Source organism: Suricata suricatta, chromosome 14 (genome assembly GCF_006229205.1).
Source record: "Suricata suricatta isolate VVHF042 chromosome 14, meerkat_22Aug2017_6uvM2_HiC, whole genome shotgun sequence".
Taxonomy (NCBI): Eukaryota; Metazoa; Chordata; class Mammalia; order Carnivora; family Herpestidae; genus Suricata; species Suricata suricatta.
The window spans coordinates 2081179-2092119 of NC_043713.1; the positions used below are offsets into that span (position 1 = coordinate 2081179).

The window sequence follows — 10941 nt, forward strand, 5'->3', positions numbered from 1 at the left end:
ATCATTTCCTTAAAGTTAGTAAGGAGTTGGAGACGAACAAAACACATTGTACCATTTGTCTGTTTATCCTGCGGCCACAGAGGTTAAACAGTGAATTCACGACTCTACATGCCGTAAGGAGAAAGGGGCCCAGGTATGAATTCAGTCACCGACGTTAGGACCTCCACGTTGGCCGAGACGGTCCGTGCACACTGGCAAGTTCTGTTTAGAAATGTGCCAACGCCGCTGTAACAGGTGCATTTTCTACGTCCACTTGCCTAGACTACGGCGCCCAGCCGTTCAGCCACAAAGTGACCTACAGACACACTGGAGACATGATTAGTACCTTCAGTCAGGGGTCAGTACGGAGATTACCCTTGAGAATATGGGTAGAACCCGAGCAGTCTGTTGGTAGCCGGGGAAGCAAAAGTGGAGTTTTATCGGAGACGACGGAATTCTGCCCCCGCCTGCAGCCTTGGCCTCTGCGGAGCCCCTGCCTGCCCGCAGACGGCAGGCTTACCGTCTCCAGGGTCTGGGACCCACCCCCACCCATATAGATCCCCACCTCATACGAGTTCTGTCTGTCTGGAGAGCCCCGAGGCACCTACCTTCCCCTCCTGGAATCGTGGTTAATTTATAACCCTCATCTGACCGTTTTTCCAAGGATAGAAGCCCAACACTTAGCTGTGTTGTCTTAATGAGTAGATTCTTCGTGGCATTAGATCAGCTCTTTCAAGCCATTCTCCTAGTGCCCCGAACAAACCGCCTGAGTGACTCGGAGGCCAGAAGAAGAGAGCCCCCCAGAGGCCTTCCTCATTTCCAGGATTAACTTCAAAGGTCCGATTTCCTGTGACGGGACCCGTCGGAACCACGCGGACGGATCCCTCACATGCACACACGGCACACGGGCTGCTCCTGAGAGGTCTCCTGATGCTCCGAGTCTAAGCGCGAACCTAGCGCTGAATCAGGCTTCACCGTGCTTTGCTGCCAACTTGACTATTACGTATTTGTCTCCTTTCCCAGTTTAGGTCATTACAGTTCTATTCAGATGCGTCCAAGAAGGATGCTCTTTGCCTCCTGGGAAGAGACCGGCCCGGCCTCAGTCTCGGGAAGCGCCGCCCAGGAACCCTCATAATGAGAAGCGGAAGTTGTGGGCTATTTCCAAGGGGACCAACTCTCATATCCCAGAAGACACTGCCACATAAAGATAAACCGGCACATGGGGCAAGAGACTCCTCCTCAGCCCTGACTCCGCCCGGCTCCCGCCTGCCTCACGTCTCGCAGCGTGGCGTGTGACCAGATGCCCGGAGCTCCGGGTCCCAGTCCATGGCATCCACAGTTTTACAAAGGCCGGTTTGAATTATAAATAATTCACTTAAAATGAATGAGGGGGGTGCCTGGGTGGCTCAGTCGGCTAAGCCTCCAGCTTCGGCTCAGGTCAGATCTCACGTTCGTGGGTTCGAGCCCCGCGTCAGGCTCTGTGCTGACAGCTAGCTCAGGGTCTGGAGCCTGCTTCCGGTTCTGTGTCTCCTTCTCTCTCTGACCCTCATGCTCTGTCTCTCTCTGTATCAAAAATAAATAAAAAACATTAAAAAATTATAAAAAATAAAATGAATGAGGGGACCTTTCTTTCAAAAGCATCTTATGGTTTTGGGGGCTCCTGGGGGCTCAGGTGGTGAAGCTTCCAGCTCTTGATCTCAGCTCAGGCTGTGATCTCGTGGTTTGGGAGTTCGAGCCCCATGTCAGGCTCTGCGCTGGGTGTGGAGCCTGCTTGGGGTTCTCCTCTCCCTCTCCGTCCCTCCCCTGCTCACGTGTGCTCTCTCTCTCTTTCAAAATAAGTAAACTTAAAAAAAAAAAACCTTCTGGTTTTTAACTTCTCTTTGTGACACTGGACAGCCATCAGGTCTTACCAGAAGACTGTGACCAGAAGTTCACCTGCACCGTGAAGTCACCGGGACCTAATGCAAATTAACCACCATTCCAGCAATGCGAATCCCATCACGATGCGCAAGCTGTCAGGACGCATTCTCCAGTGCAGAGCGTGTGGTCTGGGGCGGTGAGTCGGTTAGCGCCACATCCCCGTTAGGCCTCCCGGGATCGCATGTCGAGGGCGCCGCTGCATCTCCCAGGCTGACCAACACTCACAACCTCCTCCTGCTTCTCCTTACAGATGAGCAAAGTGTGCCGTAGAGAAAACACGTGAGTCAGCTGGCAGGATATGACAAACCGGAGAGTCAAACATGGGACCCAACCCCCGCCCATGTCCCCTGCCCTGGGGCCCGACCACACCTGGCATCCCTTGCCCTGGGACCCAACCCCCGCCCATGTCCCCTGCCCTGGGACCAGACCCCAGCCCCCTGTGTCCCCTGCCCGGCCCACTGTCCCCTGCCCTGGGGCCCGACCACACCTGGTGTCCCCTGCCCTGGGGCCTGCCCCAGCCCATGTCCCCTGCCCTGGGACCCAACCCCCGCCCATGTCCCCTGCCCTGGGGCCCAACCACACCTGGTGTTCCCTGCCCTGGGGCCCACCCCAGCCCATGTCCCCTGCCCTGGGACCAGACCCCGGCCTGTGTACCCTGCCCTAGGGCTGGACCCCAGCCCGTGTCCCCTGCCGTCCTACGGTGCAGGTTCTCTGGCCCCGACGCCTCCCCAAGCTCCTCCCCAGACACCTAGCTGCTTCTTACCCCCTTGAGGATCTCTGCGTAAGGACGCTCAGGTTCCCAGAGCTCTTTCTTCCCCTTGGACAGCCGAGGACTCGCCTGCACACGACGTCCTTGTTCTGCTTGGCTTCTAGGGGCCAGCTGTGCCCCAGTGCGCTCTGTGACGCCTTGAGGGCCAGGCACACAGTGGAGGATTAGCGCAGGAGGCCTCCGCCCCAGACCCACACGAGGAGCTGAGTGTCCAGCAAGACCGCCGGCCAGTCCCCACGCCCCACAGTGAGCAGTGGGGAGGTCGGGATCCGTTTACAGACCTAGAAAAGCAAGTTTTTGATACTCCGCTCAGTGGGAAAAGCGGCTTACAAAACAGTAGCACACAGTACCAGCACTTACAGATTTGTGACTACGGAGAGAATGCCAGTGAAAATGCACATCACGTCCAGGCCACCCGTCCCAGGAGTGTGATCTGGAGCTTTTCATTAAAACAAAGTGTGTCTGGATTTTCTCACTTTGAAGGATAAGCAGGTAGGGCTTACCCGTCACTCCTGGCTCAGCGATCACTTGGTCGACCGCCATCACACCAAGGGCCCCTCCCTCTGGCCTCCCGGGTTCAAGGCAGGGACAGGCAGGGACAGCACTGGACCCCACACCCAAGCACCGACAGGCATTAGCACTTACAATGCCCCTCCTGGTCTGCAAGATAAGTGTCTTCAAACTCCTCAGGACCTCGAGTGACACCTCGAGTGATGCTGAGTGGCCCACGGTGGCATTTCTGCTGCCCAAGGTCTGACCTCCGGTTCCCATCCCAATGCATGTCCCATCGTTTGTAAGGTGTTATTTATAGACATGCATGTAGATATAAAGATATAGAGAGAAGGGGAGTGGATGGGGAAGAGAGAGAGAACAGGACCAGAAAATACTTGGAAAGGGATTGAGGCCCCTAAGTTGCCCACTAAATGTTAAAAATGTAGGTTCTTTTTAACCAGTGAGCCACCTGTGTGATTGGAGTTTGACCCTGGACAGCCTCGGAGCAGGTGCGTGCAGGCAGGGGCAGAAGCGCTGGGGGTCTCCCTGGTCGTCCGCGGGTAGTTGGTCCGGACCCACCTGCCCTGACGTTCAGGTGTGGGGGGGCGGGGCACAGGCTCATGCAGGGAGGGGGCTGTGCACAGTGCGAGGCCTAATGGGGAGCAGGTCTCCAGGCCCCTGAAGGCGGCGGACGCCTCTCCCTTTCCCCTTGCCCTGTAATTTCACGTCATCAGCACTGAATTCAAGTGCAAACACAGGCGACTCATCCTGCTTGAGGGAATGAGCATCTTCCACAACCACCCCCTCAAGGCGCAGGCTCCCAGCTAACAGGAAGTGTCATTCCTGACCGTGCCTGACGCTATCGGGGCTGTTCCCTCACAGCCTCCACTCAGGCCCACTCCGTCGCCTCGTTGTGACTATTCCTTGTGCTTGGAACAAACAGTGTCTAGTTCCTTCCAAGTGTACAATGTGCACGGGCCCCCAGCAGCCACTCCCTCCGTCTTTAGCCCCCACCCAGCATGAGCACCTCCGGCACCCGCGGGACGCTGGAGGGTAAGGGAGCACCGCACCGCCACCACAGGGGACAGACCTGAGTCCCGTCCCCAGATCACACAGCGAGTGTGTCACAGAGCGGAGGCTGAGCCCAGACTCCTGCCCCCTGCGTCCCTGTGGTCACAGAGACAACAACCGTTCTCACGTGCAGGTCACTGTAAATGTGAGCTGCCATTGCAGCTTCCTCCTGAGCACGCCAGAGAGACGTGCTCCCTCCTGGTCACCGTGCACCCGGCACGCAGCCGCCTGGGCGGACAGAGCCCCGGGCTGTCACTCGGAGACCGAATCTGTTCGAGAAGGTAGAGTTGCAAAGCCCAGGGAGCAGAGGGGCCTTGTCAGGGCACCTGAGCTGCTGGGTCAGGCCACACCTGCAGGCGGCTTTCTTTCTGCCCCTCCTGTGACAGCGCACAATGCAGCCCTTGTACTGCTCAGGCCGGTGTTCACGGTGGTTCTCTTCTACTTAAACCTAATACATAGTTTGGTCCAGGAGTGTGACGCTGTCATGACCGGCTCTCTACGGTGTGAATATGGGATGGGCTGCATGGGAGACGGGCAGTGACAGGCCGTCCCTGACGTTTGGAAGTGGGCACACGGCTATACAGTCTCCGTGAGGCATTGGCACCCGGAGGCAGTGAGGACCAGTCCAAGCGGGGAGAGCACCGAGCACTCAGGGAGGAGATGAGCAGACCCTGCAGCTGGTGCCCGGTGTGCGGGGCAGCCGGGGGACCGGGAGCCTGCAGGGGTCTCTCCCGTGGGGCTGAGCCCGGGGTCCCCAGGGAAGATGGGCACAGAGGGCGAGTCTGATTCAAGCCGACCCCAGGCTGCTGGCTGTCGCAGGGTGGACAGGCCATGCTCCTGCGCCTCCCCCCTGCGCAGGGCTAAGCACTTCTGCGCGGAGCTCAGCAGGGGGAGGCCCGGCTCTAGGCTCACACCCAGTGACTGAGACCCGGGGTGGTGACTAAGCAACAGACAGGAAACACACAGGGCAGAAGCCTGACTTGTCAAAAACTCCGTGTTGCCAGGGAGACATGACACTGAGAGGGACGGCCTCCTCGGTCCCCGGCTAGCCCCTCGGTCTCTCGTGCTGGACAGCGGCCTCACACCTCGGTGGCGGGAAGGCGTCCCGGCTCGGGGCCCTGGGGCGACCGTGTGGGCCCAGGCGTGTGGGCACTCTCTCAGCAGCCGGGCTGCGCTGCCCACCCCCAAAGGGCCCAGGCCGCTGGGCTCCCTCCCTCGTTTACAGCCAGCCTTTGTCTCCCTCCACCACGTGAGGGGGGCAGCCGCGGGCCCCCAGGCCCTCAGAGAATCCCCCCACGTGGGGTGGGTGGGCTCTGACTCCCTGAGGCCCGAGCCAAGCTGCTGTGAGTCTGTGAGATCGGTTTCCCTTCATGCAGGGCTTGGTGAAGGTGTCTCCGGGCCTCCTGCAAAGTGAAGGTATGTGCAGACATCCCAAGTAGCTGTGGGAGTCACGCTCAGAGGCCACCGTCCCCTCCGTCAGTGACAGCACTGGGCACGGCTTCCAGCAGCTCTAGGAAGCAGGCCCCGTGCCGCGGCTCTGGGGCTGCAGCCCAAGCAAATCAATAAATACCTCCCCTCAGCCTCCAGCGAGCAGGCCAAGGGCGGTCCCCGGGCTTCATATGCCCCAGCCCGCCGCAGCCCGCAGCCCTGGGCCGGCAGGGCAAAGCCTGGAGCCCAGGGGTCCTCAGGTGCCCCGCAGGGCAGGACAGAGGGACTGAGAAGGGAGAGGCTTACAAGGGATGGAGCCAGGAGGAAGGGCTGAGAAGAGAGCAGGCAGGTCCTGGTCATGGCCTGGGATCTGCCAGGATGATGAATTCTCCTGAACACGCCCCCAGCTCTGGCTCTGCACTAGCCAAGACCCTGGGAAGGTAACCGTCCACGGAGATGCTGGTGGAGATGCAGGCAGGCTCGCAAGATCGGGGTTACGACCCAGGCGCTGGCTGGCCGGTGAGCCCTTCCTGGAATGGACAGGACTCCCGTGTGGGCCCCGACCGGCCCGCCAGTCCTTCCCTGCGTGGGCGGGGAGGTGGCAGGACAGGCGGAGTTCTGTCGCACCGCTGGCTCCTGGGGTAATCAGTAAGGCCACATCTGAGGACACGGGATCTCAGGGACATGTAACGTTTCTTCAGATCCGGTGCAGAGTGGACTGGATTTCCTTTGTGCAAACCCGATTGTATCTTCCGCTGCTGCAGAGATCAGATCACCGATGACCCACAGAGCCCACGCTCATCTGCATGTGTTTTAACAGCCTGTGGCACTGACACCTGCCAAACAGAAGCTGACTCCATTTTCCTCGCCGAAACAAAACCTCTGAACCCGCTGCCTCAGCTGTCCTAAGGACAGACACATATAAGCGTTCTGTCCCAGGGACAAGATGCAGGTCCGCGGATGAGCTGAACAACAGTTAAGTTTCCTTCCCACCACCCATCAGTGCCAGATATGGCATGATGCGGCTTCATTAAAAGTCACAAAGAATACTCGTTTCAGCAAAAACTCCTGGGCTGCATTTATCTTGCACTTTGTAGCTGGAACCTTCCAGCACAACATCACCTTGTCATGGGTGGTGCTGAGCCCGTTAGGACACAGATGTACATGTGGCAATGCTTCCTGAAGGTGAAAGGGATTCATTAAAGTGTCAAACGACCCGGGTCTCATCGGACTTGCACTGTGAAGACAGGAAGTCACGGGAGTGCTTCACGCTTGGCCCAAGGACTCGGAGGGACTGGCGGCTCGGGCGCTCTCCTCCCTCCACCCCAGGCCCTCCGCACCCACCTGAGCCCTATTCTTCTGTTCCGCTTCTTAGAAAGGGCTCCCAAGTGCTGTGAGCTTTGGGCCCCACACGTGTAAAAGAGGGTTAAGGAGGGACTTTACAGTCCTTGAGAAGCACTTTCAAACAGGAATGTAGGCAGCTAGGGCCCTTCTCTCTGGAAGGTTCCGTCGGTGTGCAGTAGGCTGTCCTTTCTCACGTCCTAAGCGATAAGCGTCTCTTGACTCCTCTGCCCTCCCCTTGCCCGTGTCTTCACCCCGTTAGTGAACTCCCAGAAAGGAGGGTGTGCGGACACTGCCTCAGACTGCCACCCCCACACTCAGATCGCCACCCTGGTCCAAGACCTCCATGCCGCTAATCCCGGGGCCTGCCACCCGTGCCCACCTTCCCGAGAATTGCTGGCTGGGTCCTCCCCCGCCCGCCCCGTCTGTTCCGGCTTCTGCCCAGGTCTCCCGCTCCATTAAACACACCGCCGCAGCCCCCTTCAGACACCTAATAGGCGTGTCCGAAAGAGAGCTGCTGGCCTCTCCCTGGTCACTCGGTCCTCCAGCGGCTCATTCTGTGGTGGCCCCAGGCCCAGTTTCCTGTCTCTTTTCCTAACCCGCCCCCTCCTCCTCTCCTCCAGCCACAGCGGCTCCTACAGGTGTTCGAGCACTCAGGCATGCCCACTCCAGGACCTTTGCACTTGCCACCCCCACTTCCTGGAAGGCACCCCTCCTCCCACACCGGCTTGCTCCCGTCGCACTTGCTGTCCCTCTGCCCTGTGTTATTTTTCTCCTGGGGACTTCTTTATAAGGACCAGGTCCTTCAATGGCCCTCGTTCTACCTGGGATCCTTCTGTCGGGTGAGCCCCCACTGCTCTATGCCAGCCACTGGGACAATGGGGACACCAAAGAGATGGGTGCCCGTGCTCCAGGGCCCTGGTTTCAGAGAGCAGGGCCTGGGGGCGGGGCTTGCGGGGGCGGAGCTTGTGGGGGCGGGGCTGTGTGAGAAGCAGGCGCCCAGCGGCAGCTGTTTATAACTGAACAGCCAGCATTAGGCTCCTAATGCAGGTCTTAGCTGAGCGGCCAGCCTGCCCCACAGAACCCTTATCTCTCCCTCTCTCCCTCAGACCCGCACCTCGGACCCACCCCGGCAGACGCCCACGTCTCGGCGGTGCCCGTCCTCTTCGGTGCCCTCCCCACCCTGCCTGTCCCAGGGAGCCGGCGTGGGTCCACCGCCGGACTCTGACTCTGGCCCTTTCGGCAAACACAGCGGGGACTCCTCACGGGCCATCTCTGCCAGGCACCCTTCCGCACAGCGATCACAGAGGGGCGTCTGCTTTAGCTGTGTCCCCGGGGGCCCAGGACCCTTTGGGACACGGGAAGCAGGTCCCACCCCAGAGCCGCCTGGATGACGAGGCCCGGGAAGGCTGGACACGGCAGGGCCCTGGCACAATTTACTGATTCCTGTTGTGGCTACATCCCCCTCCCCCAGGCTCTCTCCACTCTCATACCCCCGCCAACCCAACTCCCCCAGACAGGTGGAGACCGCCTCATTTCCTGACGCTTCCTAGGCCTCCAGCCCTTTGCTGGCATGAGAGATCCTTGCATTTGGGAGGGGGAGGGTGGGGGAGGGTCCCCTCCCCTCTCCCCCCTTCTCCCCGGCTGCAGGCTCTCTCTTCTGCAGCAGCTGCACAAACTCCAGTTCCTCAGCACCACACGCCTCCCAGCTTGGGGGGGGGGCTGCTGCCTGCCCTCCTCCACCTCCCATCTGGCTGTGCACTTGGAGGGGACAGGGAGGGAGGGTCCTCTCCCCTGCCCCGGTTTCTGGGAGCCAGTGCACGGGGCAGAGCATGCAGAGCAGCGGGGGGCCTGAGCCTGGGCAGGGGGGTGAGCTGGGAGGCCGGGACATAGGTGTTTGGAGTCTCCGTTGCCGAGACCAAAGGCCACGGGGACATCCGGGGTGGGAGAGGAGTGTGGGGCGCGGTGCAGGGGCGGGAGGGTGTGTGTGGCTGTGGTGGAGAAACCCCGACTGTTTCCTGGTTCACATGTTCTGTTTTAACTGCACTTTCCAGAGTCCGTGCCCCTCATGCACTGGTGTTTGTGAGCTGAGCCAAGCACACCGACCTCCTAACCAACGTGTGACGCAGCGCCCTCCCTTCACCCTGCGCGGCACCTCGTCTCTGGGAATGTCACAGGCGGATTGTCAACTACAGTCCAGGATGCAGACGAGGGCCATCCTTGTCGAAGCGAAAATACAATCACAAAGGTGACGTTTGTTGATGAGGAGAATAAAGGAAACTCAAAATGCATGCAGTCTTGTGACTAGACGTTATTTCGGTTAATTTACTTCCTTCCTTTGGCCTGGGTCATCTGAGGTTTAGTTCCTCTCGGCGAAAATTACTGAGTGTGCACTGCACACGACACACCATATAATCTGCAGCAACGTGACGTGCCGAGGGCCCGGGCCTCTTATCTGACGTGATGGCAGGTCGGCGGGAATTGCAGTGTGATCTTAGAAATGTCACAGAGACGGCAAGGCGTGGATCATTTGTCCCTTACTTGTCCACAGGCCTCTTTCAGTTTTATTTAGCAGAATGAAAGTCTGTGTTTCGTTAAGGGCGTGCGGCCATCTTTCCATCTCCACCTTCCGAAGGCCCATCTGTCACTTCACGGACTAGTGTTCCTTTCTCCCTAGTGCACATTTTCCTTCAAGGACTCACAGATATGAATTTGGGGGCACAGTATCCCCCAAACATATGCACAGGGAATTTTATAAATACTTTAAAAAGCGCTTTACCGGGTGAGCTGGACATTTGCGAAGACCACCCCTGGCATTGGTGAGGTTTCTAGAATCCCCTGGAAGCCAGCAGAAGCAGCCGGAAGAGGAGGAAGGCTGTTGTCTCAGTGTGAGCTGGGACTCCCCCCGCCTTTGGGGCAGGACCCCAGGGAGGAGGGGGAGGAGGAGCTGTTTGTGATGCCAAAACAGACACCCAAATGGAACCCAGGTTCTGGGCTCCTCTGGTCTGAGCATTAAGAAGCGTGGGGGTTGGGGGGTGAGTCAGGGGCCCGGGAGCTGCCTGGATTTAACTCACTGCCCTGTGCGCCCTCAGTGTTTCCCAGGCTCCCTACTCCTGCCCTGTGTACCCATTTCTGACCCAGATCGTGAAGGCAGGAGGCGGGAAAGGTAGGAAGCCTGCTCCTCCTGCCCTCCACCCCACTTCCAACTCGAGAAGCTCCTGCTCTCCTCTGTTACCTGTCATTCCTGAAGAAAGTATCAGTCCAAACCCTTACATGACTGCAGACGTATATCTCCTAGAATCACCAGCGTTGCACCCTGGTCGCCGGATCCCTGGGATCCATGAGGGTGGCGGGTGTGGGCAGACGGTGTGAGCCCACACACACTGGCCCAGGGGACACAGGCTACCTGCCTCTGACCAAGCACCAGACTGCCCCCCACTCCTAACAAATACTGCCGGTCCCCACGGGCTCCAGGGAGGTGACATAGTCAGTTCCCTGTCCCCCAATCTAAGCCGTGAGGACCAGCGTCTAGCTGTCCCTGCACCTGCGACTCCCTGGCCAGGAGGACGCCCAGGATCCAGGGGACAGCCCATCTGCCCCTGGAATCTGGGCCTGCAGGTGACTAATGTGCAAACAGCGGGCCTCCGTCAGGACCCAGGGGAAAACACCGACCACACGCCCACACGCTTGGGTGCAGCCGGACTGGTTCCCCCCTCCCACTGGGGTTTTCTGGTCTGTATTGTGTGTGTTCTTTCCGGCCTCCTCTGTGGGAACATGTGTCCCCAGCGGGTCCCCTGTTCCAAGCTCATCCCCTGCCTCTGGAGCACAGCGGAGCGGTGGGTGGGTTCGGCCAGCGGCCGCGCTTTGGACCTCAGTGGCCTGGCTGGGAAGTAGGGCCTTGGAGAAGTCATCTCGGGTCCCTCGGGCGACGGCGAGGGGAA

General features: G+C 59.3%; 2 long non-coding RNA genes across 2 annotated transcripts in view; one reads left to right on the forward strand and one right to left on the reverse strand.

Moving 5' to 3' along the window:
* Positions 1-1504: 1504 nt before the first annotated feature.
* The window catches only part of LOC115277885, a 9817-nt gene continuing 380 nt past the window's right edge, over positions 1505-10941 (reverse strand). The window contains exons 2-4 of the long non-coding RNA XR_003902561.1: positions 2663-2949; positions 1890-2187; positions 1505-1542 (exon numbers count right to left, since the gene is read on the reverse strand). This is a non-coding gene — a long non-coding RNA (uncharacterized LOC115277885). The remainder of the gene's footprint in view (positions 1543-1889; positions 2188-2662; positions 2950-10941) is intronic.
* Positions 5260-6875, forward strand: LOC115277882. The gene is made up of 3 exons (XR_003902557.1): positions 5260-5647; positions 6067-6178; positions 6361-6875. It is a non-coding gene; the product is annotated as an uncharacterized LOC115277882 (long non-coding RNA).